The 26,995-nt window shown below is 38.3% G+C and overlaps 1 protein-coding gene and 1 non-coding gene across 2 annotated transcripts in view; one reads left to right on the top strand and one right to left on the bottom strand.

Moving 5' to 3' along the window:
- Window positions 1-26,995, top strand: part of CNTNAP2 (contactin associated protein-like 2) — a 2,354,843-nt gene that overhangs the window by 149,816 nt on the left and 2,178,032 nt on the right. The window lies entirely within an intron of this gene.
- On the bottom strand, window positions 43-114 carry TRNAS-GGA. The gene has a single exon. It is a non-coding gene; the product is annotated as a tRNA-Ser (tRNA).

Here is a 26,995-nt window from a genome sequence, read left to right as displayed (position 1 = left end):
AAGAGTACTGGAGTGGGTTGCCATTTCCTTCTCCAGGGGATCTTCCCAACCCAGGGATCGAACCTGGGTCTCCAGCATTCCAGGCAGACACTTTAACCTCTGAGCCACCAGGGAAGCCATAGGATATAGACAAAGCAGATATCTGTTCTTGAATTAAGGATGAGAAAACTGAAATTCCAGAATTTGAACAAAAGGCCTTTAACACCATATAAATTGGTATGCCCATAGTATTGGGACTTAAAAAAAGAAAGACGTAAGTTTTCTATCTACATATGGCTTGAATATGAAAAGAATATTGGGAGTTAATGCATTTAAATATATGTCTAGACTTCAAAATCTTATTGCTGTGTCTTCAGGCCACCAAAATGAGGTGTGTTTAAAGAAGCAGAAGTTTAATCCATGCCTGTGCTTGTGTGGAAATTATAATTTATGTTGATAAAGATTTAATTATTCTACTTAGGCTGTCACGTAAAAATAAGCTCTATTTATCCAGACAGCAGTAATTATTGTTTTCAGGAAAATACAAACACACAAGCCTGTTTTCTCATAGTAAAATTTTCTTTCCTCTAGCCACCAAATTATCTTGAAAACTGGCTCTACTTTTCACTAAACTAACTTAAAAAGACAGTTCAGGAGATACAATAATTCATTCCATGAACATGCCTAAGATGTTAACTCGAAAGCTTTAGAAAGACAGGCCTCCATAAATCCATTTCTAAATCTTAGAGGAAATTGTGAAACATTGTTGATATAAGGTATATCACATTATGCTTTCCTTGTGTAATAAGACTTAACAACATACTGATATAAGGTATATCACATTATGCTTTCCTTATGTAATAAGATTTAACAACATATTTTCAAGCAATCAGAGTCTAAAGTCAGTCTAAAACTCTAAGAAGACTCTCCAAAATTTGAAACTATAAGTACATAACTTAAATCACTCAAATAGGAAGGCAGTTCCTTCGAGAAGTCTGCTATACATGAGTATGGCTAAGTTTGCTCCTTCTGAAGTCAAAATAAGTATATTTGAAATTTCAGTCCACCCTTTGAAAAATATATGACCTTGGGAGAATTATTTAACTCCTTCAAATGTCAGTTTCTTAAACTATAAAATGGGGACAATATTAACATGTATATATTGGGATTGTTGTGAGGATTAAATGTGATAAAACATGTAAAATGCTTTGCTCAGGGTACTCTGGTCATTCAATAAAAGTTGACCCTTATTATCTTCAGTTCAAAAGCAGAGGATATGGAGTAAGAGATGGCAACCCACTCCAGTATTCCTGCCTGGAAAGTACCATGGACAGGGAAGCCTGGCTGGCTACAGTCCAAGGACATGACTGAGCACGGAGGACATGCATGCATATGGAGAAAGAGATGAAGTAAATGAAAATTCCGCCCCCCCTCCAAAAAAAAAAAAACAGAGCATATATTCAAAATAGATGTACAATTGAATAAAATCCTAAATATAAAGTATAGGTTCAAAATAATTGTCCATAACAATGAATTTAATACAGATGTTGAACGCTGGAGTTAAAGATGCAAGTGTGAACTTTGTAACAATGGCAATTTCATGTTTGTTAAAATCTCTTTGATTCTCTGAGGCTTCTTCCTATTGCATAGGATGATTTATACAATCTCAGCCATTTGGAATGAGCCCTAAATGAGATCATGAAGAAACAAGTAGGGCATCATTTCTTTTTGATAGTCAGTCCTCAGTAAATTCAGTTTAGTATAATGATTAGGAATACTTATTATCATCGCTGTAGAATATTCTGGAGATCCTTATGTTTTCTAGTCTGGAAGATATTTTATCTAATTCCATTGCTGAAAAAAAAAATCTCCAAATTACCATTTATATCCGTATTTCTTAACTGAAATGAGAAAATTTTATTCCTCTTTCTTTCATATGAATCTCAGAGCACATAGCTTTTTTTTTTTTTTTAATCCTATATCTGCTAGAGTAAATATTGGTATGGTGTATGAAAAGGGCACATTTAAGCTTGTACACATCTCTTGCCTGGTAGCTTGTGCCATGACTGAGCACATGTCTGCACATCTCTGTTGGTTACTGACACGTCCCTTTTAATAGGAATCTCTCTTGATACATGCAAGTTCAGTGTTACCTTCTTTATTTTTAACTTTGGGCTGAGTCTATTCATCCCTGCCATGCAATGATTTGCTTTTCTTACTTTCACATAAGTATGCGAAATCCCGTCAGGATGTGGTTTTCATTATATACTTTTCATTATTACGCTGTCATCACTGAACAAGTTTATTTCAAAGCCTTTTGGGAAAAAAAATGACAAGAAACATAGCATTTTATTTCCTTGTCCCTTCATTAGATTAGAAATGTCAAGAAAGATTTAGATTGTACTCATTTTTATTAAAAGGAATGATAGATACTTCTTGGCAAAAGAAAAGGAAAAATAAGAAATTTTAATTTTAAATACTACTGGAGTCAAAGGCCTGCGTCTGCAGATGCTCTTCAGTGGAAAGCTTCTCTTCATTATTTGGAAAGATTTATTCTGTTTTCATTTTCAAACTCCAAGGCATTTTATTCATTTGTGGATATAAAATACTGTAGTCATTCTGGAACACAAGCTGTATAAATGGAATCTGTTAGGTACCAGAAACAAACTATATCAAAGTGAACCTAAAATATTGTTGTTACTTAACAGGGGTTTCTCAACATCATCTTTATTTATTTATTTTCAGTTTTAAAGAATTATTTTTAATGTAGATCATTTTTAAAGTCCTCATTGAATTTGTTACAATATTGCTTCTGTCTTATATCTTGGATTTTTGGCTGTGAGGCATATGGGATTTTAGTTCCAAGACCAGGGACTGAACCCTCACCTCCTGCATTGGAAGGTGGAGTCTTAACCAGTGAACAGTCAGGAAAGTCCCCATTAACATCTTGATTATACATTTCAGCAGCTATTAAGAAAGAGATGATGATAATACCTTTGCCTGCCTGTCTCCCAGCCCTTTGTGTTGGGAGAATTATGTGAGTCAGCATATGTAAAGCTTCCAATACTGCCCAGGAGGTTTAACCAAATTATTATAGTCATGCATCTTGATCCTAAAAAAAAAACAAAACAATCTCATCTGATTCACCATAGCATCCCCCAGTAATTGTGAGTTTCCTGTTTACCCCAGGGTCTTACACCATTGATCTGACCTTTGGCAAGAATAGTATTTGCTAATTACTTTCTCAAAGTCTCATGGATAGAGGGCAAGACAGAAGGGTTTGTTTATGGCAAACCCCTCTCTTCAACCTGTCCCAGTGCCTCACATGGCTTTAACTCTCCAACTATTGCCAGCTCATTGACAGTCTCTGCAACGATTCCACCTACCTCATGGCTTCTGCTTCCCCTTCACCACTGCTTGTAGTTATTGAATCACTGGGCACATTGCCTTTGCTCAGACAGATAATTTACTTGGCAGGTATCCACTATGGCTGTTCTGTATGAGAAGACTGGAGGTGGATACGTGTAGGTGGCTATGCTGGTCATAGACTGATAATAATCATATTTGATGGCCACAAATTTATAAAATTAGGAGACATTGTATTATAGATTCAGGAGAATACTCTGTATGGGATGTTAGTGTGTATGCCTCAAAAGTATGTAACAAAATATAAAATTACCTTACGTACTGTCCTTCAGCATCAAGATCATAACTTAGTGAACTTAAGTTGGCAAAAACCCCAACATTTTCTTACATGCAGTAAGGGTCATTTAGCTTGTTGTTTGTATTAGTGACAGTCTTTCCACTAAATATTCTTGATTAACAGAGTCTTATGCATAAATAAGAAATAAGAAGGAAACTGAAATCAGAATTTGATATCTAGTTTTCAGGACTACCTAATTTGATTAAATGGAACATAGAACCCTCACAGTGATACAAAACATAGTCTTACATTAGACATATACAAATAACTTATTAACAAGATGTCAAATCATAAGGCTGTAATCTAATTGCCTTTCTTCATTAAAACTTTAGCCTTGAAAATGTTCATTTTTGGTGACTATAAGTAAATTTTATTATAAATATTTTAAATGATAGATACCAAATGTAGTAATTCCACCCTAATTTTATTTATATATGTATGTATAAATTTTTCTGTATCTTATCTTTCCATTTAGTGGTATAACATTGAAAATATTTACCTTTTCTTATAGGAAAAAATAGATTTAATATAGGTTTAAATAGATTTTAAATAAAATATATTTAAAAAGTATTTGTTAACTAAAAGGGATTTTTAAGGATTTCTTTTGTCTTGCATATGCACAAATATAAACCTATGCACAATTATACACCAAGCCAGCCATTGTGTCACCTGACATTTTATTATTATATTTTGTTGACACGTAGTTGATTTATAATGCTGTTAGTTTCTGGTGGGCATCACAGTGATTCAGTCTCATGTATACAGTAGGCCCTTTTTGTTTATCTATTTTATGTGCAGTAGTTTGTATTTCTTAATCCCAAACCCCTGCTTTATCTGTCCTCTACCCCCTTTCCTGTTTGGTAACCATAAGTTTGTTTTCTGTGTCTGTGAACCTTTTCTGTTTTGTAGATAAGCTCATTGTTGCCAATTATTTTAGATTCCACATATAAATGATATCATATGGCATTTTTCCTTCTCTGACTTCACTTAGTATGATAATCTCTAGATTCATCGATGTTGCTACAAATACCATTATTTCATTCTTTTTATGGCTGAGTAATATTCCATTATACGTATAGATATAGCTCATCATCTTTATCCATTTTTCTGTTGATGGACAATTAGATCGATCCCCTGTCTTGGCTATTGTAAATATGAATCCTATGGACATTAGGGTGCATGTATCACTTGGATTTAGAGCTCTCACCTGATATATGCCCAGGAGTTGGATTTCTGGATCATATGGTAGTACTCCTATTGTTTTGAGGAACTACCATACTGTTTTCCACAGTAGCTCCAACAGTTTACATTTCCATCAACAGGGTGGGAAGGCTCCCTTTTCTTCACATCCTTTCCAGTATTTGTTATTTGCAGACTTTTTGATGATGGGCATTTTGACTGGTGTGAGTCGTTACCTCATTATAGTTTTGATTTGCGTTTCTCTGATAATTAGTGATGTTGAGCATCTCTTGCCTTTTGGCCATCTGTATGTCTTCTTTGGAGAAAGGTCTTCTGCCCATTTTTTGGTTGGGTTTTTTATTTGTTGTTATTGAGTTGTATGAGCTCATTGTGTATTTTGGAAATTAAGCCCTTGTTCATCCCAATATTTGCAAATATTTTCTCCCAGTCCTTAGTCACCTTGAATTTTAAAACTTACCTTTTTTCCTCATATAACTTTATATTAAAATAATTAAGAAGTGTAAAATAATTAAAAATTTCATTTTGAAGAATGATATTGCTACCTAGTTGCATATAGCAAAAAAAGTATTTTTTACTTTCAGGGAACTCTCAACATATATTAGGTATTCATTTTAATTAACATTATTATTTCAAGTGAAAAAAGTGGCATGATAAGGGAATATAAATCAGAAGATGAAGTAACTGGGGAATTTAGGATATAGAGACCGCACTACGTATTCTAAATTAATTCACTCTTGTGATTTCCAAAGGGTTTTTCAGACTTTAATATGTAATTCAGAGCTTTAAACTGGGCATCGTATATTCTCATATGGATTCTAGTTTCTGGAGAAAGTAAATTGGGATTCATTATAAATTTCAGAGTTGATTTTACAGTATGCTGTAAGTGGGGCACAGGCATTCTGTGTCAGTCATCTCTTTTGTTACAATAACATCGAACCACCAGATCTCAGAGTTGAATGATAAGAGTATTTGTTTCTTGCTCACATGAGGACAGCAGGGTGGGTCAGACTGGCTGGGTCCAGTTGGACTGTGCAGGGCTCAGTTTCACTTGACCTCCGATTTCAGACCTAAGAATGGACACACAGCCAGCAGCTGGACCATTCAGATCTCATGGTGGAAGATAGTACTGGACAGAGAGGGGGGCTGAGGCACAGCAGACAATCACATTCAGAGCTTCCCCTTAATTACAGCCAGTGTCACGGCTGCTCATGCCCACTGGTCAAAGCATGTAATGTAAATGACTAAGCATGTAAATGACCAAGCAGAGGGCAGGGAGGACCAGATGCCTACTCATCCCGCAGAATGAACAGGAATTCTCACGTGATTGTAGCTGAGTCCTTATAATCCTATTGCAGGGGCTGAGCAAACAGTTGGGAACAGTAATCCAGTCTGTCATGCACACCAAATCAAAACCAACACTGAATCCAGATCCAGCTATGGCTCTTCACAAACTTTCAAATGAGGATTGTAACAAGTATACAGAGTCTGCCTCACTGAAAGGTCACTCTTTGTTCTCTATGACCCTACTGCCCCCGCCCTGAAATATGACCACATTTTCACCCCAAGGGAAGAAAACGATTTTATTAATTTAGATGTGACTTTCTTTTTTATAATGTATGGAAACTATCTCTATTTCACCTTCATTCTTTTTAAACTTTTAATTTTGTGTTTGGGTATAGCCGATTAACAATGTTGTGATCGTTTCAGGTGAACAGCTATTTATTTGACTTTTACAATAAAGCTTATTTTCCCATAGCTTTTCTGTCCTCATTGCCTGAACCCCAACTTTAGACCCTTGTCTTTTGCCCAGACTCTAAACAACATGTGTTTAGCTTGATTGCTTGTTTCAAACCACTCCCTATTTTGGGAGAGGTAGAATAGCTGTGGTAGGAATGGAGAGGGTAGAAAAAAATGCAGAGAAAATACAGACAACAGAGGTGATGGGACTGAAAGCTTCGTGTGTGTGTCAGAGATAGAGTGATAAGGAAGAGTCCAGAAGTAAGATTGTAGAGCAGATGCTGCTTGAGGTGAGAAAGAGAAGCTTGTCCCTCCATAGACAGATGTTTTCAAATGCAGAATTAGGCTGATTCAGTGTTGTGCTTTCCATGATCCTAGCTTTTTAGAATCAAAGAAAAATAAAACATTTGATAGCCAGTAACAGAGTCAATGGGATAAAAACATCACTACTGAAACGACAGATAAGATTGTGTTAATTTCCGGCTCAAACTTTGTGCCTACTGTCTTCCTGCTACGTGGTCGAGAGATGATGGTAGCAGCAATACTAACAGCGGGAACAACTGCTCCTGACTTTTCCTGTTTGCATGTTAAATGCTGCACTTTCCACCAGACCTTATTCCTCACTATGAAGTGAAGTGACGTCAAGTCAAGTCGCTCAGTCGTGTCCAACTCTTCGACCCCATGGACTGTAGCCTATCAGGCTCCTCCGTCCATGGGATTTTCCAGGCAAGAATACTGGAGTGGGTCGCCATTTCCTTCTCCAGGCATCTTCCCCACCCAGGGATTGAACCCAGGTCTCCCGCATTGTAGGCAGACGCTTTTACCATCTGGGCCACCAGGGAAGCAGCCCTTATTCCTCATAACAAATATGAGAAACACAAGTTGACCAATTTCACACGCTAAATAAAGCGCTTCTTTTAATTACCACAGTGCTTTGAAAAATGTGTAATACTGTGTCCTCACGATGTCGTCCCACCCCAGCTTCTCCTGCTCATCTCTTACCTTCCACTCTAGGACACACACCCTGGAGTGCAGACCCAGAGAAGGGCTTGAGGTTGCCTCATCCTCCCATTCTGTTTGTTTCATGCCTCTATGCTGCTGCATAAATGAGCTTCTCTGCTTGGAATGTCTTTTCTAGCCACAGTGCTTTTTCTGCAACCTGAAGAATTCTCCTCTCTAAGAGGCTGTCCGTAAGTCCCGCTTTCTAGGAAGCTTTCACAAGGCACAGTTAATTTCTCCCGGGGACCCACTATCATGACCACTTACCCGGGGAGCTGGACTTGTGTTTGCAGGTGACCCTTGTCTTTGGCTCACTCAAGACCTCCATCCTTCCCCACATGTGAACAAACACCTTGGGGATCTTGTCTATTCCTGTGTTGTTTTATGTTCCAGTGCATGTTCTAACAATGGCTAAAGTAATTACATGAAAATTCCAATAGCCAAACTGAATTTTTGCTCTCTATTTTTCATATTTACCTTTAAGAGAGACGTGGATATATTAGATGCAGCCATCTGAGATGATCAGCTCTCACAGTATTGACAGTACAATTGTAAAAATTAGAATTGAAGAAATAGCTTCATCAAAATCTTTAAAAACTAAGACTCTAATGAATATGAAATATACTATTCCACTTTCTACATAGATCAATATGTATAAATAAAATATTGTACTTTTTTCATTTACATGCCATTTCTTCTAGAGGCATTGAAAATATTGCATACACATCCTGTCTTTTTAAATAGAAATTTTAAAAAATCAACTAAAAATAAAATAATAAAAATAAATAAATACAGTAATTAATTTAGCTTTTCAAATCAAGGAATTAAGCTGTAAAATCTCTAGTAGCTCTTCTCACAGGGGAGAGAGTCATGTTTCATCTGTCAGGATATAAAAACCAGGTATCACAGAGGCATAAATGCTTACTTCATTGTACTGAGATAGAGAGTCTTATGATTTTTTTTTACTTTGTCTTATGAAGTAGCTGTCATTATTTTACAGAAAAATCTATCATTTGATGTCACAATGTATTAGTGATGGGGAGACAGAATCTAATGACCACAGTATCTGAAAGGATCTCATGATCCACAGAACCTAAGCAGTGTATCTAAAATTCCACATCTAAATTAAGAAAGAAATGTGAGAGGATAAATGTGTGGCCAAAGTGAGTAATTCAGGGAACTCAGCCTACACTTTTGCCTCAAGGATTTTGGAAGAAACTGAATATTTTGTGTGTAATCTACAGACTTAAATCATTGAAATGTTTTGATGGATTAATAGTATCTATTCACCTCTTCATAGCAGGAGTTAGTCACAAGATAGGATTCAAGTATATTAGGAAAAAATATCCCTGTGTTCTGAGGAAGGTGGATCATTTTAGAAAGAAGCCCTGTAGTTCACTGTACTCTCTAATAGCAACAGTCATGAAAGTAGGTCTTCAGAACTGGATTCCACTTTGTAACACAGAGTGAACGTTTTTTTAAAAATTTTATTTTGAAATGTAGATTACAGATTCACAGAGGAGTTGCATAGATAATATGAAGAGGTCTTATATACCCTTAATCCATCTTCCTCTAATGCAAGTGTTGGACAGAATCAAGGCATATTTACCAAAACTAATAAATTTACACAAGTATAAACTATAGATTTTATTTTGATTTCATCAGTTTTCTACAAATACCATTTTGTTATTGTTTTTCCAGGATCCACATTCCATTGAAATATCACATCTTAAACTTCTCTGGTTTGTGACGGTTCTTCTTTTCTTGTATTTCATGGTTTTTGAAGAGCGCCTTTGTGTAACATGCTTACATTTGGATCTGTGGGATGGTGCTGTGAGTAGACTGGGGTTGTGGATTTTTGCATGGTGATCTGGGGTTACGTAATATCAGGGTGAATTGCTGTTGGTGACCTGACCTCGATCACTTGTCTCAAGTGGTGTCTGCTAGGTTTCTCTTCTGTAAACTTGCTATTTCTCTTTCCATCCTGCGTTTGTGAGCAGGAAATCACCAAGTCCAGCCAACAGTGTTCTTAATGGCGTTGTGCTCCACCTCCAGAAGGGAAGATTGTCAAAGAAATTGAGCTCCCCTGGTGGAGAGGGGTGGCTCAGCAGTAAAGAATCTGCCTACAATGAAGGAGACACAGGTTAATACGCAGATTCCTAACGTGTTTAGGTGATGCTAATGTTGCTGATTCAGGGACCTCAGTTTGAGAAGCACTGGATATGCTATGGGGCCATAACATTTATTACATCATAGGTTAGGGTTAGCTTATGCTGTGCTTAGTTGCTCAATTGTATCTGACTCTTTTATGACCCCATGGACTGTGACCCTCCAGGCTCCTTTGTCCATGGGGATTCTCCAGGCGAGAATACTGGAGTGGTTTACCATGCCCTCCTCCAGGGGGTCTTCCCAGCCCAGCAATCGAACTCAGGTCCAGAAGATCCCCTGGAGAAAGAAATGGCTGCCCACTCTAGTATTCTTACCTGGGAAATGTTGAAGATTATGAGAGTAATTAATAAATACTTGGAGGAGGAGCTTTGAGACTATGTAAATATCCTTTTTCTCCTTAAAGTTCTGCTCATTAATTTTATCATTTGTCAGTGGATTTTGCCTATAGCAATGATTACTCTAGTGTGCTATTTGCAATTTTTGATTTCTTCCATTCTTTCTACATTTATTATTTGGAATTCTTCATTAAGGAAGATTTGTCCTTTTACTCTCTGATTAATTCAGTCATTCATATTAGTAAGGGTTAACAGTGTGAACTAAGGCTCTTTAAATGCCAATTAAAGTAAATGTAAGACAGAAATATTAAAAGAAAACTTCTTAATGTAAGAGCTATCTTAAAATACCTCCTTCCACATATAAAACCCTTGCATTACCATAATGCTGCAATTAAGATATTTTCTTCAGTAAGCAGTGGGGAAAAAACCTTCAAGTTCTAAAGGGGTAAATAAAATGTTCAAAATCAAATAAGAGATAAGCAGCAAACTAAAAGTTTAGGTTTTTTCCCTGCTACATCCAGAAATACCCAAGCATCATGGGATTCATTTAAACTAGAACAACTAGACCATGTGCTAGAAATGGTGTCCTTAGGATAGTTTAATAGCTAATTAGAAAACACTTATCCCCAATGCTCCCAAGTATATATCTTCACTTTGTTTCCTTTTAGCGTTTTACTTGTGTTTGAAAAGGTTCATTTAAATAATTGCATCCACCAATTAACTGCAAATCCATTTAGCCATACTCAGCAGCTGATAACTCTTATTTTCCTTTATTTAAACAACTACCTGACTACTATTATGCACACATTTGTATTAGAATTATTTTGTTACAGGGAAGAGAAATGTACCTAAGCTCATGAAAATAAAGGGGAGAGAGGGATAGGTCATTTATGCAGAGACGCCGCACAAAACCCATGAACAAAAACACAGCCATAAATGACATGAGGCCAAAATCAAGAATAAGAAAAAATATAGGAACTAAAAGGGGCCACTTAATTATATCTCTCTTTCCTCATCTCTTTGTGTATCTGTGCTATTTTCCTACTCTCGTTAATAAACCAACACCCCATGTTCTTCACAAGGCCCTAAAATGTCAGTTCACATTATATCTAAGTATAACTGACTTTCCAACTTCTGAAACCATCACCTGTTACAGATTTTCCAGTGTTTATGTTTCTTAGGTTAAATTCTAGAGGGAGAGAATTTGATTGGTCGAGGTGTCCTATTGGATGGGTGTTCTGTAATTGAGTACGAAGGGACAGGATGCCAGGACAGAAACTTGGAAGCAGAGTTCCAGGACTGGCCTGGAGTGGTGGTTTTGAAACTGTAGTTCATATTATAATCAGTGGGAGATTGTGTTAATACGCAGATTCCTAACGTGTTTAGGTGGTGCTAATGTTGCTGATTCAGGGACCTCAGTTTGAGAAGCACTGGATATGCTATGGGGCCATAACATTTATTACATCATAGGTTAGGGTTAGCTTATGCTGTGCTTAGTTGCTCAATTGTATCTGACTCTTTTATGACCCCATGGACTGTGACCCTCCAGGCTCCTTTGTCCATGGGGATTCTCCAGGCGAGAATACTGGAGTGGTTTACCATGCCCTCCTCCAGGGGGTCTTCCCAGCCCAGCAATCGAACTCAGGTCTCCCACAATTGAAAGTGGATTCTTTACTGTCTGAGCCACCAGGGAAGTCTAGGGTTAGGTTATGGAGATAGAATTCCTCAACTTCCGTTTATCTACATGTGGTCATTTTCAGAATTTCCTTCACTAAGCCAGCTACCACATCTCTCTACTCACAATAGATGACAATATTTCTAGGCAGTCTGCTTCATTTTCTTCCTAACATGGAATTCTCAAAAGCCTGCTAACTCGCTTACCATAATCTGCAAAACTTAAAGCTAGTAAACAGTTTCTGGAAAACAGAAATTCAGTAGCTCAGAAGTCTTCTGCTCAAACATCATCTACGGGGGCTAACTCCACCCTCTTCCAAATGAAATAAATGTTAAGTCTCACTTTGAAATTAAGTCCCATCATTTACTTGGGCGTATTTTTTTCTCACAAGTTTTTGGGCAGGTTTTAATTTGAGTGGCATTGAGAAGCAATGACTCTATGGACAGACAAACATAAATGTGGACTGATCAGTGAGCAAAAATCTCTGGATGACTACAGAATGAATTTTTAAATATTCTACCTCATCAGTTGTTAGAAAAACTCTCAATGTGTGTTATTGCTCATTTAATTGTGCTACTTGGGAGGAGTGAGAGAGACCCAGTGAGATGGGGAATTTCCACAGTGGACATTTCCTGTCCTTGTCTCTCAGAGGTTCTATTTCATCCCCTTCTGTAGGACCTTAATCATTAACTTTTTCCCCACCCATCTTTTTTTGGGGGGGGTGGGTGGGGAGGGTGATAAAGTAGAAAAGGATAGCTTTCTTGCTCTGCCAGGCAAAGAGAGATAGAGTGGGCTCCTGCCCTCAAAAACTGTGTGTCCCAATGTGGGGGAATTTGATGAGGATTTTATAAAAATGGTTCAGAGATAGGGTCTCTGACAAGATTAGGGGGTGAACAGGGCTTGCACTTCCTTCCTCTCATCTCAGGTGGTTGGTCTCCCAATTCCCCCACCCTTCTTGATCAACCCAGATTGCCCATGAAATGACTACTCACCACAAAAAACTTCTTGCTTTTTCCCACACACTATTTTTGATCAGTTTTTTTGGAAACTATCTGAACCTCAGCTGACACTTATTGCTAACCATCTATTAAACTCCCACCCTTTCTACAAGTTAGAACATTTGCATCTTCCCTTACTTGGAATTTTTGAGTAAGTTCTATTAATGGTGCTCTTGGGTCCCCTAGAAATGTTTAGGGAATTCTGAACAAAGTGATAGCTTTGTATGCATTCCAAGATACAGAAAAAAAAAAAAAAAACAACTTCTTTTCTAGTTCTTATATTGATAGTTTTTCCCCAATATACAATATGAAGTTTCCTGTTGCTGCTTTTTAAAAAGGAAGCAGACAAGCAGTGAAACATTACTTAAGCAATTACATTGATGAGAAATATTTCCTGAAGACAGTAGATTTTCTGATGGTCACTGGTATTGAATAGATTTCTTAATAAATGAGGTTTTTGTAACAAACAGCTTGAAAATGGGGAAAGTTGGGGTTAAATATAATGCCATTATTTTGATACCTATAAGAATAATAGATATTCTAGGCATTTGATTTTGGACACTGTTTAAGGAATATGATTTTACTTTTATGAATACTATATTTGAGCTCAGAGTAAGGCATATACTTACAAATATGTAGTAAGTGGCTTGGAATGTATGTATGAATCACCTTAACCGATGCTGAAGACCTTAATAATTGCTCTACCCAACTCTTTGTTCGAAGGTTACTGAAGTCCCCCAGATTTTTTACAAAATTTCCCAGGTGTTTTACACCCACCTCATCTATAGGCTGCCATTGTTTCTGAATCTTGAACTGGAAATAGGAACCAGTTCTTTTCCTGAATTTTCACAAAATCCCACACAAACCAGACAAATGCGGGCTTAGGGAGACATACAACTGTATATTACTATGTAAGCAACTTAAAATTAAACAATCATTTTAAAACTCATGTTTAAAATAATCGTTCTTTCTGACTTGTAAATTCTTTCTCTCCTCCCACTTATCCTCATTTCCATTCCATTTATTCTCTCTTTCAACCCTGGTCTCTCAGGAGAAAAGCAAAAGGAAAGTAATAGAAAAATGTAATCTCAGGTTTTTGTATCAAAGCAATTCAGCTTTTTTCTAGCCTCACAGGCAGATCAGTACTTATATTTTCCAAGAAAATATTGAAATTATCATTTGTAAACCCTGCCTGATTAACTATCTAGATAAAAATTCATTTCTTCTGCCATCCTGGGGGTGTGAGCAGAGCAGGTTATGCTCCATTTAATGGAGGAAAGAAGATCGGGAATGACTCAGGGATAACATTTGGGATCTGGACTCAGCCAGGAGATAATACTTGAGAATCCAAGAGAACTGAAGATGAAACTCTAAAAGGGAAATATAAAAGGGAAATAGGAAAGTTTTAATGTTTACCCACATTTACAGTGTGAAGGTGTGTCCAGAGAGATTTTCTGAAAAGCAGTTATGATAGTTGTATGGGTTAGATGTAATTATTTTAAGTTACTGATAGGGAAAGTTAGACATAGAAATGAGAACAGCTTTGCCTGTGTTCACAGAGCTAGCAAGCTAGAGGAAATATTCATTGTCAGGTGCCTTTGATTTAAAGACTGTGTACTTTTAGGACTTTTGGACATCCCTAATGAATTTGTTCTCCTCTGAAGGGTCAAGATTGAGAATCATTGCATGAGAAAGTGGTTTTACTTTGGTAGATTGCAATGTAAAGAAAGCAATAAAGATTCTAAAAGATCTTATATATAAAACAAATTTCATAAGCATTGTTTATATAAAACAATTGACTGTGAATCAGTAAGAGAAGAACATGCCCAGTCAAAATAGAATATGTCCAGTGAAGTTGGGCAACTGATTATGATTTTATGGCTTTCTCTGACAAAATCCGTTAATCTGATGTTTGGCAAAGAATGATGGTGGGAGTGATCCAAACTGATGTTGGCATGAAAGACCCCAGGAAACAGAGATGGTGCAAGATGTTGTATTATCTGATGCTAGCGAGGTAAACCTGAAATAATACAGGACGAAAGTGTGGGTGAAACAAGGACGCAACACAGAAGACTTGAGAGTCGTTGAAATTCCCAAGGTGTCAATTACCAGCAATGCATTTAGTGTGAGAGAGGCAGATGGTCGTGGAAGCAGACGCAGAGAGAGTGGTGGCATCCATTCAAAGCAGATAGAGTGGTTACAGAATACGATATTCCAAATGTGATCGCCAGATGACTTCCCTACTGGAAACACCATTCTGGTCAGAGAGAGAGAGAGAGAGAGAGAGAGAGAGAGAGAGAGAGAGAGAGTGTGTGTGTGTGTGTGTGTGTGTGTGTGTGTGTGTGTGTGTGTGTGTATGCTAAGTTGCTTCAGGCATATCCCACTCTTTGCAACCCTACAGACCATAGCCAGCCAGTCTCCTCTGTCCACAGGATTCTCCAGGCAAGAATACTGGAGTGGCTTGCCATGCCCTTCTCCAGGGCATCTTCCCAACGCAGGGATCGAATTTGTGCCTCTTAAGTCTGCTGCATTGGAGGCTGGCTCTTTAGCACTGGCACCACCTGGGATACCCACTCTTGTCATCATATCTTAAAGACATTAAAGTCCTACAATTAGTTTCAACAGAGACTACAGAAGAACCACATTTATTATGAAGTCACATAGAAGATTATGACTGTTTGTCTTAATATATAGATGCAGCAAAGAGGAAAAAGACCAAAGTTTATAAAATCCGAATGGCTTTCTTTAAAGTGAACACAGTGAGAATGCTAAAGGACATAGCAATATTCTTTATTTTTTTAAGATTATATACAGTTTACCCTTGAACAGTAAAGGTGTTAGAGGACGCCTGCCATCTGTCCAATGAAAGATTTGCATATAACTTACAATCAGCCCTTCAGGATTGGAGGTTCCACATCTCAGATTAAACCAACTCAGATTCAGTACTGTAGGATTTATTTACTTAAAAACATCTGAGTAAAAGTGGACTCATGCAGTTCAAACTTGTTTTGTTCATGGGTCAACTCTATGTACTTTATAAATGTGAATATATATATATAATCATTTTATTTATATATAATTATTATATTGGGGTACTGTTTAGACACTAAGCCTGTGCAACTCTTTATGACCCCATGGACTGTAGCCCGCCAGGCCCCTCTGTCCATGGAATTTTCCAGGCAAGAAGACTGGAGTAGGTTGGCATTTCCTCCTCCAGGGGATCCTCCTGACCCAGGGATTCAACTCACATCTCTTATGTCTCCTGTATTGGCACATTTTTAAATTGTCATACATAATGTCATTATGTATGGCCATATATTGTTGAGGCATGTTTCTAAACTGTTTAAATAGGCTATCATTTGAGTATATTTTCAAATCTAGATTTCTGAGTTAGAGGTCATTTAATCAGATTTAAATTAGAAATTGCATGCTTGTATTATTGTAATGGGACATTTGGTTTTATCTTCGTTACTTTGTTTTGCTTCTTCAAATAGAGGTGAATCTCCTTATGTTTGGAGATTTCCTACCAACAAGTCTTAGAATTAAGGAAAACCATTAACTCTGAAAAAGAAAAATATACATTCTCTCAACCCCTTGCAAGTAATTTTAAAAAGTTCTATGGGTTGTATACAAATTAATGTTGGGGAAAGCACATAACCTCAGCTCAGCCTGTCGTAAGCAGCAATCTGAGCTGAAAAAAACTAAGGAGACAAGACTAGCAAAGGCCTCTTTGGAAATCAGCAAGTCACAGTGAGTTTGTATATTTCAGAGCCAGAGATGTGTTGATACAAGCAGAAGCATCTAGTGCTGAGAAGTGGCGCCATCAGTTTCCTCACCAGACAGTTAATGTGGAGTGAATTTCAACTCTGATTCTGGCTGTGTAGGCTTTCATTGTCCCTTCTGGTTTTCTGAGCTGATATTTTAAGTTCTCTAGCTGACTCTGTAAATGAACACAATTAGCTTTCAAGAAATTCTTTTTCTGGTGCAGTCCTCCAGAGTTAGTTTCTGTTGCTTTCCAGTAAAAACTTGAACAAGTAGAATTGTAGATAAGGCAGAATTGGGGACCATAACTTGATTTTTCATTTTTGCAGTGAAATTTAACTTCTGAAGAGACTGATGTTCTCTTGTCACTTTAAAAATTGTTTTTGTTATAAGCTCTATTCATAAGTGAGTTGTAATGTTAAAGAGGGGAAAAAAGATTTTAAATTGCTTCCTGCAGCTCAGTGTGAGACAGTAAAAAGTGCAGACTGCTAAGCAGAGAAAACAAGACAATAGAAAATAATTCTCTAAAGAAGCTGACAGGATCGGTATGAAAAAATATATAATCTAGGTTTCAATTGCATATGTGACAAAAAAAAGATGTTGTGACAGGGAGAAAAAAAAAAAATGTTTGTTTACTCACGATTCCTTCATATCCCAAATCCAGCACATCAACACAGGCATATATACACTCTTCTAAGGAAGGTTCCACCTTGCTGGATTGCTTTCCCTAGGTGAGTGCAAAGTTCTCTTTAATGGAATAACTCTTCATATATTTGAGCACAGTGTAAGGTGATAGGTGTTTGCATACTTGTAACAAAATTGGAAGAGCTTGAACTTATGCAAATAGCCTTGCATAAAAAAGAGGAGGCTGGAGAAGGGGTTGTGGAGGAAGGGAAGTCTGAGAACCTTTCCCTCTGCCAGGTGTTAACAGCCAGGAAGTTTATATGGTACCTAGGCAACAGGACTGAGCCAAGGCTTAGGCTGTGGTACTCACAGACTGAGGTCAACCTTCATAGTTGCTGTTGCTGTTTGTGCTGTAGGGTGGTGTTGTGAACCTACCCCTCTGCAGTATGTTGAAGCCCTTGTCCTCATGACCATAGAACTTCAAGTATATATTTTATTGTCATCCTAGAGCCCGTTAGCCAAACAACTGGAGGTATTGCAAGCAGGTCAAGTAGATCTTTGCCCCAATAAGACTGATGGATCCACTGATGGTTTTGAATCATCTGGTGGCTCAGTTGTTAAAGAATCTGCCTGCAATGCAGGAGACCTGGGTTTGATCCCTGGGTGGGGAAGAACACCTGGAGAGGGAAATGGCAACCCTCTCCAGTATTCTTGCCTGGGAAAATCCCATGGGCAGAGGAGGCTGGTGGGCTACAGTCCAGGGGGTCACATGAGACAGACACGACTCAGCAACTAAACCACCACCACCGAGGATAATCTTTACATGATGAGTCTGATCATGTCGTTCTCCTCCCCCATTGCACACAGGATAAACAGAATCTCTTGTATTAATGCAAGACCCTGTGTAGGGTGATTCTAGTCCATAAGCACTTAGAAAAATGTCTGGCATGTAGTAGATTCTTAACAGATAGATGTGTGCTTAGTTGCTCAGTCGTGTCCAACTCTTTGTGACCCCATGTCGCCCACCAGGCTCCTCTGTTCATGGGAATTCTCCAGGCAAGAATAGAGGCATGGGTTACCATGCCCTCCTCCAGGGAATCTTCCCAACCCAGGGATGAAACCCAGGACTTCTGAATTGCATGCGGATTCTTTACCTTCTGAGCTACCAGGGAAGCCCAGTAGATAGATGTACCTGGAGTAAAATGTATACGGAGATCAGTGAGTGACTGGGTGCCCCTTCCACCAAATGATCACCTCTTCTCCAGAAACTGATGGATTTTGCTTGTTTTGACAATTGCTTAAAAATTATTTTCAACTTAGAATCTCTTCATTAGAAGAATCAGAATTGTTTAATTGTAAATAATTTTGTAATTCTCCTGACTCATCCGTTTCATTTTACTCAGTTGCTTTGGTACTCATCAATAAATAATAGCATTAATAACTGTAATATAAAAGGAAGATTCTTTTAAAATATGTTTATAATGTTTCCAAAATATGTTGTTTTCGAGTCAACTTTTGTGCTAAATCTTTTATTATGTCATTAGGGCATAGTCACTGAATCAGAATTCCAGGCCAAATATTATATAAACTTTAAGCCTTATGTTGCAGACTGTAAAATGATTGTTAAAACACATCAGTTCAGATCCAGATTGTTTAAAATTACAACCAAATTACTACATTTAATGGTTATAAAGACAAGGAGCATTGTTTTAAACATAATACAGGTTACCTTAAAAAGGATGACGTCTCCCATCCAGGGAACTCTACTTAATGCACGATGGTGACCTAAATGGGAAGGAGTTACACGAGGGAGCGAATGTATGTCTATGTATGGCTTATTCGTTTTGCTATACAGTAAAATCTAACAACATCATAAAGCAACTCTATTCCAATAAAGACTAATTTAAAAGAAAGGAAAAAAACTCATGAAGACTCAAGGACTTGTCACAAAAGAAAGATTCATTCATTCAATAAACATTTCTGGAACAACAATGTGTATAAGGCAGCATTCTAGATACATAAATAAATAGAAATAGAACTACAGTTTAATGGAGATGATTATGTAAAGGATCAAGATATATAAATTAATTTGGAGTCAAAAACACTTAATCTTTAAAAATATTATAGTGCCCTCTAGATCCATCTTTAATAGCAGTTGCTAATATTTCTTTCTCAAAATGTGTTATCTTGTGATTTGCTTTTAATTAATTTAGCAGACATCACAGGTTCACAAGAGAAGTCTCACACCTTCACTGGCAAGATATTTTGAAGCCATATTTAGTCACTATGACCAAATTTATTATCAAGCCTTAGTCCTGAAACCAAGCAATTTCTATTTATTTTATTTATGCTTTAGTTTCTGTTTACATCTTAACAGTATCAGATGACTCTATGATTTCAAGTATTTTCAACAGAATCACTGTAAGATTATGTTTTTTTGTATCGAACATTAGACTACTTCATTAGCAAAGTAATTTACTTATATTTTAATTCTTATCTAAATTAATTAATTATTTAGCATCAAAGGTCGCCATAAAAAAGTGAAACAATGCAAAATATTCTAATAAGCTTTTAATTTTTATAAAGGGTATACTTTCATTTCATCATGCATTAAGGAAAAATTGTGAAAACAAAAAAGAAACCTGCTTCATACATGTTAAGTTAAAAAAAATTGTTCTATTTGAATTTTTGATTTTTGTGGTATGGTTTGTTATCTTCTTCAAGCCAAAATATTAAATGAAATATACCCATTAGTTTTTAGGTTTCTAAACGGTCCCCCTAAAGCCTAATGTTTTAGAGTCAAAGAGTTCATAGATCTTTGACCTTTCAAGTTATTTCTTGATATTTCAGTTTTTTCTTTTTTTTGGCTGCATGGCTTGTTGGATTGCTATTTTCATAATTTAACGTCACATTTATTGTGACTTCATGCCCATCATTCTTTCAGATAAATTATTGCTATAATTGGGTTAAATGATACTGCACAACTTTTAAAATTACTGCCTTATTTTATAAGTGTTTTACATTAGAAAAGAAAAATTTTCAAAGACCATAGACTGGAAATTGGATCTTAATCCTTTACCATTTAGGTGATGAAAATATATGCATTATGAGTAATCAAAGAAAACAAATTAATACAACCTTTAAAAGCTATTATTTTTAATTCACTTGACTAAGTTTTTAAAAATGATGATGTTCCACTGTTAGCAGTGCCTGGGGAATTAAATACTCTTGTTCACTGCTGGTAGAAATATAAACAGAGCTTTTCTGGGTGGCTTAAAATGTTACATACCTTTCACTCAGCAGTTTCACTATTATGAATTAATCCTTAAGACATAATGACCATCTTCAAAAATTTTTTTGGGTGTGTGTCTGTGTGTACACACACATGTACATACATACGGATGCACACGTGGTGTGTGGTGTAGACAAAAAGCCAAAGGCAATGGATTGGAGAGTACCTGAGAGCAGAGACATGCGTGTAGGAAGCTCTTCCAAGAAGCTCACCATGAAAGATGCAAGAGAGAACAAATTGGTATCTAGAAGCAGAGAGAGGGCCTAAGTCATATTACTTGTGTTGGGGGAAGATTTTAACCTGTTTAATCATTAATAGGAAAGGACACATGAGCTGCAAGTAGAACAGACAGAGGCAGAAGTGATGGAGAAGGTCACCGAGAGCGTGAGGCTGAGGGTCCACAGAGCAGGTAGGGGAGCCCTCATGACCCTGGGCAGGGAGGCACTCAGCCCCAGGCTGGCATGTGAGCACAGATGGCCAGAGGGTTTAGCTGGAGGCAAACCCATGAGTGCTCTTCTGGGAAATACATTTTTAATAACAAACGCCTCTCCTGCAGAAAATTTCAGAATTAATTCCATTTGTATTATGAAGACTAACACTATCCTAAGGTTGCCTCACAAAAAAAAAAAAAAAAAATGTTTATTCACAGTCATTCCCAAGCCAAATCTGTCACGAGGGGAGTTCCTTTATCATCCGGAGCATGCATGCATGCTGTCACTTCATTTGTGTCTGACTCTTTGCGACCCCATGGACTGTAGCCTGCCAGGGTTCTCTCTCCATGGGATTCTCCCTTCAAGAATACTGCAGTGGGTTGCCTTACCCTCCCCCAGAGGATCTGCCCAACCGTGGGATTGAACCTATGTCTCCTGCATTGGCAAGAGGGTTCTTTATCGCTGAGCCACAGAGCAGGCATTGGTAATCTTTTTCTCCAAAAGAAGACCTAAAAATAAATATATTAATTTGCAAGCATACAATTTGTGTCACAACAATTGTCCTTCAGTATGTGCAGGGGATTGGTTTCAGGAACCCCTTGGGATACCAGAACCTGAGGATCCACAGATCCCTTGTATAAAATTGTATGACCCATCGAGTACATGGACTCACTGTATCCACAGTGTTTGCATCAGTGGCCCCAACCTTGTGCCCAAGGGATGCAAAACCCAGGAATATAGAGGGTCCTTCTAGGGAAGTGGGACTGTACTCAACTCTCATTGTAGCTGGAGCACAAAACCAGCCATAGATGATACCTAAAAAAAAAAAAAAAAAGGAGTGATTGTGCTCCAATAAAACTTTATTTACAAGAGCAGGTGGCAGACAAATCTGACCAGAGGGCCAGTTTGTTGACTCCTGGCTTAAAACACAAGTCAATTAAAAAAAAAAAATGCAATGGTTAGCTCAAGCCTTTGCTTTCTCAGGGTATTTTAAGATCATGCTGGAATTGTCACTATATGTTTTAGAGGGGAAAACCTCTACTTTGTGGCCAGTGGGTTTGGGTTTTAGATAAAGCCCTCCCATTCCTGCTGTCCGATTACTTAAAACTTGAGAAACTTAGAGCCTGCCATTGTAAAATGGGGCATTGACCTTGTTGTTAATCTTCACCAATCATAATGAGAATAAAATACACAATTGTAAATGCTCTAAGGCTGGAATCCCCAATCTCTGGGATCTAATGCCTGATGATCTGAGGTGGATCTGATGTAATAATAATAGAAACAAAGTGTACAAAAATCATCCCTGAGTCGGGAAGATCCCCTGGAGAAGGAAATGGCAACCCACTCCAGTATTCTTGCCTGGGAAATCCCATGGGCAGAGGAGCCTGGTGGGCTGTGGACCATGGGGTCTCAAGAGTCAGACACGACTCACTGACTAAACCACCACCAAATGCAATGTGCTTGAATCATCCTGAAACCATCTTCCCCCACCCATGGAAGAATCAGCTTCTGTGAATCCCATCCATGGGGCCAAGAAGGTGGGAACCACTGCTCTAAGGTAGTGCCCTGTTCAAACAAAAGGAAGTCACTGTCTCTGGCTAGAAAATCTAAAAAAGTTAGTTCAATGCTTGTATGTAAGGCTTTGGCATGTTATGTATAGTGCTAACTTCATAACTGACGTAGGCATTAAATGAAATAATAACATGTGAAATGCTGAGCCACAGTGACCAAAATATAAAATATATACTCAAAAAATGTCAGATGAAATTACTAATCTTTTAAAGGTCCATTGAAATTGATCTGTGGTTCTTGATACATGGCATCTAAAAGGACAAAGCCCAGTTATTCCAAGTGCGAGACTGGCTTTGTCATCGTGGGCAAGACAGTTACAGCAATAAACCCTTCCTATTAGCCTCTCGGGCTGCTTTGCAAATGGTATAAGGAATGGGTATGGACAGTTGCCATGGAGGCCAGTGACCTCGAAGCTGAGTTTTTAGATGCATATCAGGGGAGGGTTCTCATTCTTTTGTGATTTGGAAGCCGCAGTCCAGGAATAAAAGGAAGGAATCGGTCTGGTTCTGTGATCACACAGACATAAAAAGACCAGATGAGGTGGCTCCGCTACCCAGGGCACCTTTAAATTAAACTGCCAATGGGCTCCTCAGCCCTTTGGAGGCACATTTGACTCTGTTTGTTCAGTGCGTGCAGTGTTCGCCAGACCAGGGAAGGCTCTGTGATTATGTGATTCCACCCCATTGAAGGTTTTCAGGCCACACAGGAGGGGCACAGTAAGCACCAACCAGTTTTCCATGGATGAGGAAGGATTTAATGAGGGAGAAAGGTGTAGAGCAGGTGCAATTCCAGCTCATTTCTGAGTAAGGTATATAGGCAACCTTGGTGGTCCGATGTGATTCATCAGAAGGAAAAGTGTTCCCTACAACAGCCTACTTTTCAAGCAGAGAGTGGACTTTCTCTTCTTCTTTTCTTTGCATTTTTATAATTAATCTTTTTAAACATTGGCTCTCCCATTGAAATCAGTGGAAATGAACACCAGTGTAGTCTTAGGGCTCTCAAAATGTGGACCTTCACTCAGAACACCTGTTATTTGTACAGAGATGATTAGCCTTTGGCGTTTAACGAGCCATTTTTAATTATAATTTTCAGTCCCTGGCTTCCATGTAGATTTGTTTTTGACATAGCGCATTTATTACACCTGAATCTGACAGCTTTAAATGCTCCGCATCAGAGGTTGAGGCAAACACCGGATCCAGCTGTCCACTGAGTGTAAATTTTCTCTCTCCTGTTCTGTAGCAAATAGACATAATTTTCCATGTTGTCCTTTCGCCACGCTTATAATTGTCATCTTGAACATTCATGACACTGACAGTTAAGCAGGTTTTATTTTTGTCATTCAAATTATAGATTTTTAAAAAATCTTGCTAAAAATAGTGACTTTACAAGATGACGGTGGCCACACACTGACCCAGATGGAGGATTCAAACTCAGGTCTTCTGACTCTATCCCATGTTTGTTTGATTTTCAAAATAGCATTTGTTTATTTTGAATTCAAAATGGCAAATTATTACATAAATAAAAACATGGGAAGGAGAAGGCTGTTTGTATAGAGTGATCCAAAAGAAATAAAGTGTTTTTTTTTTTTTTTTCACACTCCTTTGCTTTTGGAAGGAATTTGCTTCACTCTACATTTCTGTTAATGTTTATTTCTAAAGCTGGCATTAAAGGTAAACTCATATGTGCATTTATTCACCACAAACACAAACTTTTAGGTGCCTAAAGTAAAATATTGTGTTTTGATGGGTCCAAAGGGTCTTGTAGATCTGGAGAAGCTCTTATATTAAGCTACAAATGGGAGCCACTGAGCCAGATGCTCTTAGATCACAGGTTGTCTTCAGCTGTAGTCTTCCCTTTTTGACAAATTTACTGTGGGTAAGGTAAGTAAATCTTATAAAATTCTAACCTTTGGTTTATATGAACCAGATGAGTATATAGCTGGTAGGACACAACCATTTGGCACCACGAGAATGGTTGGGGAAGAGAGTGAGTCCATGTATGGCTAATCCAAGACTCTTGTTTCTGGAACTGGAGATCTTGCTTTTTCCGTTTCTATCCAATTCGGTAATTCAGACTGCCTGACTTACACTGGCGTGCATGCTCAGTCACTCCGTGCTGTCCGACTCTTTGGAACCCCAGGGACTGTGTGTAGTCTGTCAGGCTCCTCTGCCCGTGGGATTTCACAGGCAAGAATAACGGAGTGGGTACCATTTTCTTCTCCAAGGGATATTCCTGACTGAGGGACCTCCCACAATGCCTGTTTGGCATGTGGATTCTTTAATGCTGAGCCGCCTGGGAAGCAAATTAAGCTAAGGACAATGGTTCTAATCACGGACCAGTTCTGCTTCCCAGGAGTATTTGTCTATATCTGGAGATAGTTTTGTTTGTCATAAGGAGTGAAGGGGCACTACTTGCCTCTGTCGGGTCAGGATTATGCATGCTACTAAATATGTAAGTGCATAGAACACCCCTCCCAGCCAGGAATCCTCCTGCTAAAATGTCAGTGGCATCAGTTGGAGATGAATGCACACATGCTAACCGAATTCCCATGAACTCCTGAATGACCCAGGTCATGGTTTTAATTTGCAGTGATAACTAGACCTGTCAAGAAGACCAAGATAGAGATATCTATTAATAGAAGTACTTCCTCCATCTAGAAAAGCTACAGAGAAGTCAAATTAGTATCAAAAATCTGTTTGCTAAAGCATCAGTTCTGAAGAAGACAGATAATCCCCCTAGAACATATCACAAGTCAGGCACTTCCTGAGCTTCTGTTTATCCTTACAAGACATTTCTTACTAATTCCTAAAGTCTCAGCAACATCATGCAAAAAACAGGAGTAGAACACTGAAATATGAAAGGATGGACATTTTAGGAGAAATCAAATACAGGATGGTAAGGGAGCACCTGAGGGGGACTTTTGGACCAGTGTGGAGTTTCATGGGAAATTTCCTGGATAAAATTATCAGTTATTCCTAGGAGGTTTTGAAAGTTGAGTAGGTACATTCCAACTAACTAATAAGGACAGGATAGGAAAAGGAGAAAAGAAAAACCCTAAATCTGAGAGACAATCATTTAGTTTATCTTAGTCATTTAGTTTTACTCTCTATCTAGCAGTATCAGGCTGTGACCACGGGAGGGCGACTGAGAAGCAGAGGGCACTGAATATTATTACAGCCCCATTAGAATAGTCTCTCCCACAGAGTGTTTGGGCTCCATGAAAAGCTGCCTCTTTCAACAACTGATGTGACTGTAGCTTCCCTGGTGGCTTGGATGGTAAAGAATCTGTCTATAATGCAGGAGACGTGGGTGTGATCTTTGGTTCGGGAAGTTCCCCTGGAGAGGGAAATGGCAACCCACTCAAATATTCTTCCTGGGAAATCCCATAGACAGAGGAGCTTGGTGGGCTATAGTGCAAAAGGTCACAAGGAGTTGACATGACTGAACAACTAAACACTGTACTGTGCTGTAGCTGTAGACGGGTTTGAGCAGTTCTACCCCTGTGAGATCACTTCAGAGTTACTCACGTAAGATATATTTAAAATCTTTCCATTCACTTCTGTTCAGTCGATCAGTCGTGTGTGACTCTTTGCGACCCCATGGACTGCAGCATGCCAGGCTTTCCTGTCCATCACCCACGTCCAGAGCTTGCTCAAACTCATGTCCATTGAGTCAGTGATGCCATCCAACCTCATCCATTCCTCTGCCATCCCCTTCTCTTCCTGCCTTCAGTCATTTCCAGCATCAGGCTCTTTTCCAGTGAGTCAGCTCTTCACATCAGGTAGCCAAAGTATTGGAGCTTCAACTTAAGTCCTTCCAATGAATATTCAGTGTTGATTTCCTTTAAGATTGACTGGTTTGGTTTCCTTGCAGTCCAAGGGACTCTCAAGAGTCTTCTCCAACACCACAGTTGAAAAGCATCAGTTATTCAGTGCTCAGCATTCTTTATGGTCCAACCCTCATATCTATACATGACTACTGGAAAAACCGTAGTTTTGACCATACAGACCTTTGCTGGTAAAGTAATATCTCTGCTTTTTAATATGCTGTCTAGGTTGGTCATAGCCTTTCTTCCAAGGATCAAGTGTCTTTTAATTTCATGGCTGTAGTCATTATCTGCAGTGATTCTGGAGCACCCCCGCCCCCCGCCCAAAAGTCTGTCACTATTCCCATTGTTTCTCCATCTATTTGCCATGAGGTGATGGGACCAGATGCCATGATCATAGTTTTTGAATGTTGAGTTTTAAGCCAACTTTTTCACTCTCCACTTTCACTTTCATCAAGAGGCTCTTTAGTTCTTCTTCCCTTTATGTCATAAGGGTGGTGTCATCTGCATATCTGAGGTTATTGATATTTCTCCCGGCAGTTTTGGTTCCAGCTTATGCTTCATCCAGCCCAGCATTTTGCATGACATGCTCTGAATATAAGTTAAATAAGCAGGGTGACAGTATACAGCCTTGATGTATTCCTTTCCCTTTTTGGAAACAATCTGTTGTTCCATGTCCGTTGCTAACTGTTG

Source organism: Capra hircus, chromosome 4 (assembly GCF_001704415.2).
Source record: "Capra hircus breed San Clemente chromosome 4, ASM170441v1, whole genome shotgun sequence".
Lineage (NCBI taxonomy): Eukaryota > Metazoa > Chordata > Mammalia > Artiodactyla > Bovidae > Capra > Capra hircus.
The sequence above is the reverse complement of the archived record's forward strand: the minus strand, read 5'-3'. Positions and strand labels throughout refer to the sequence as shown.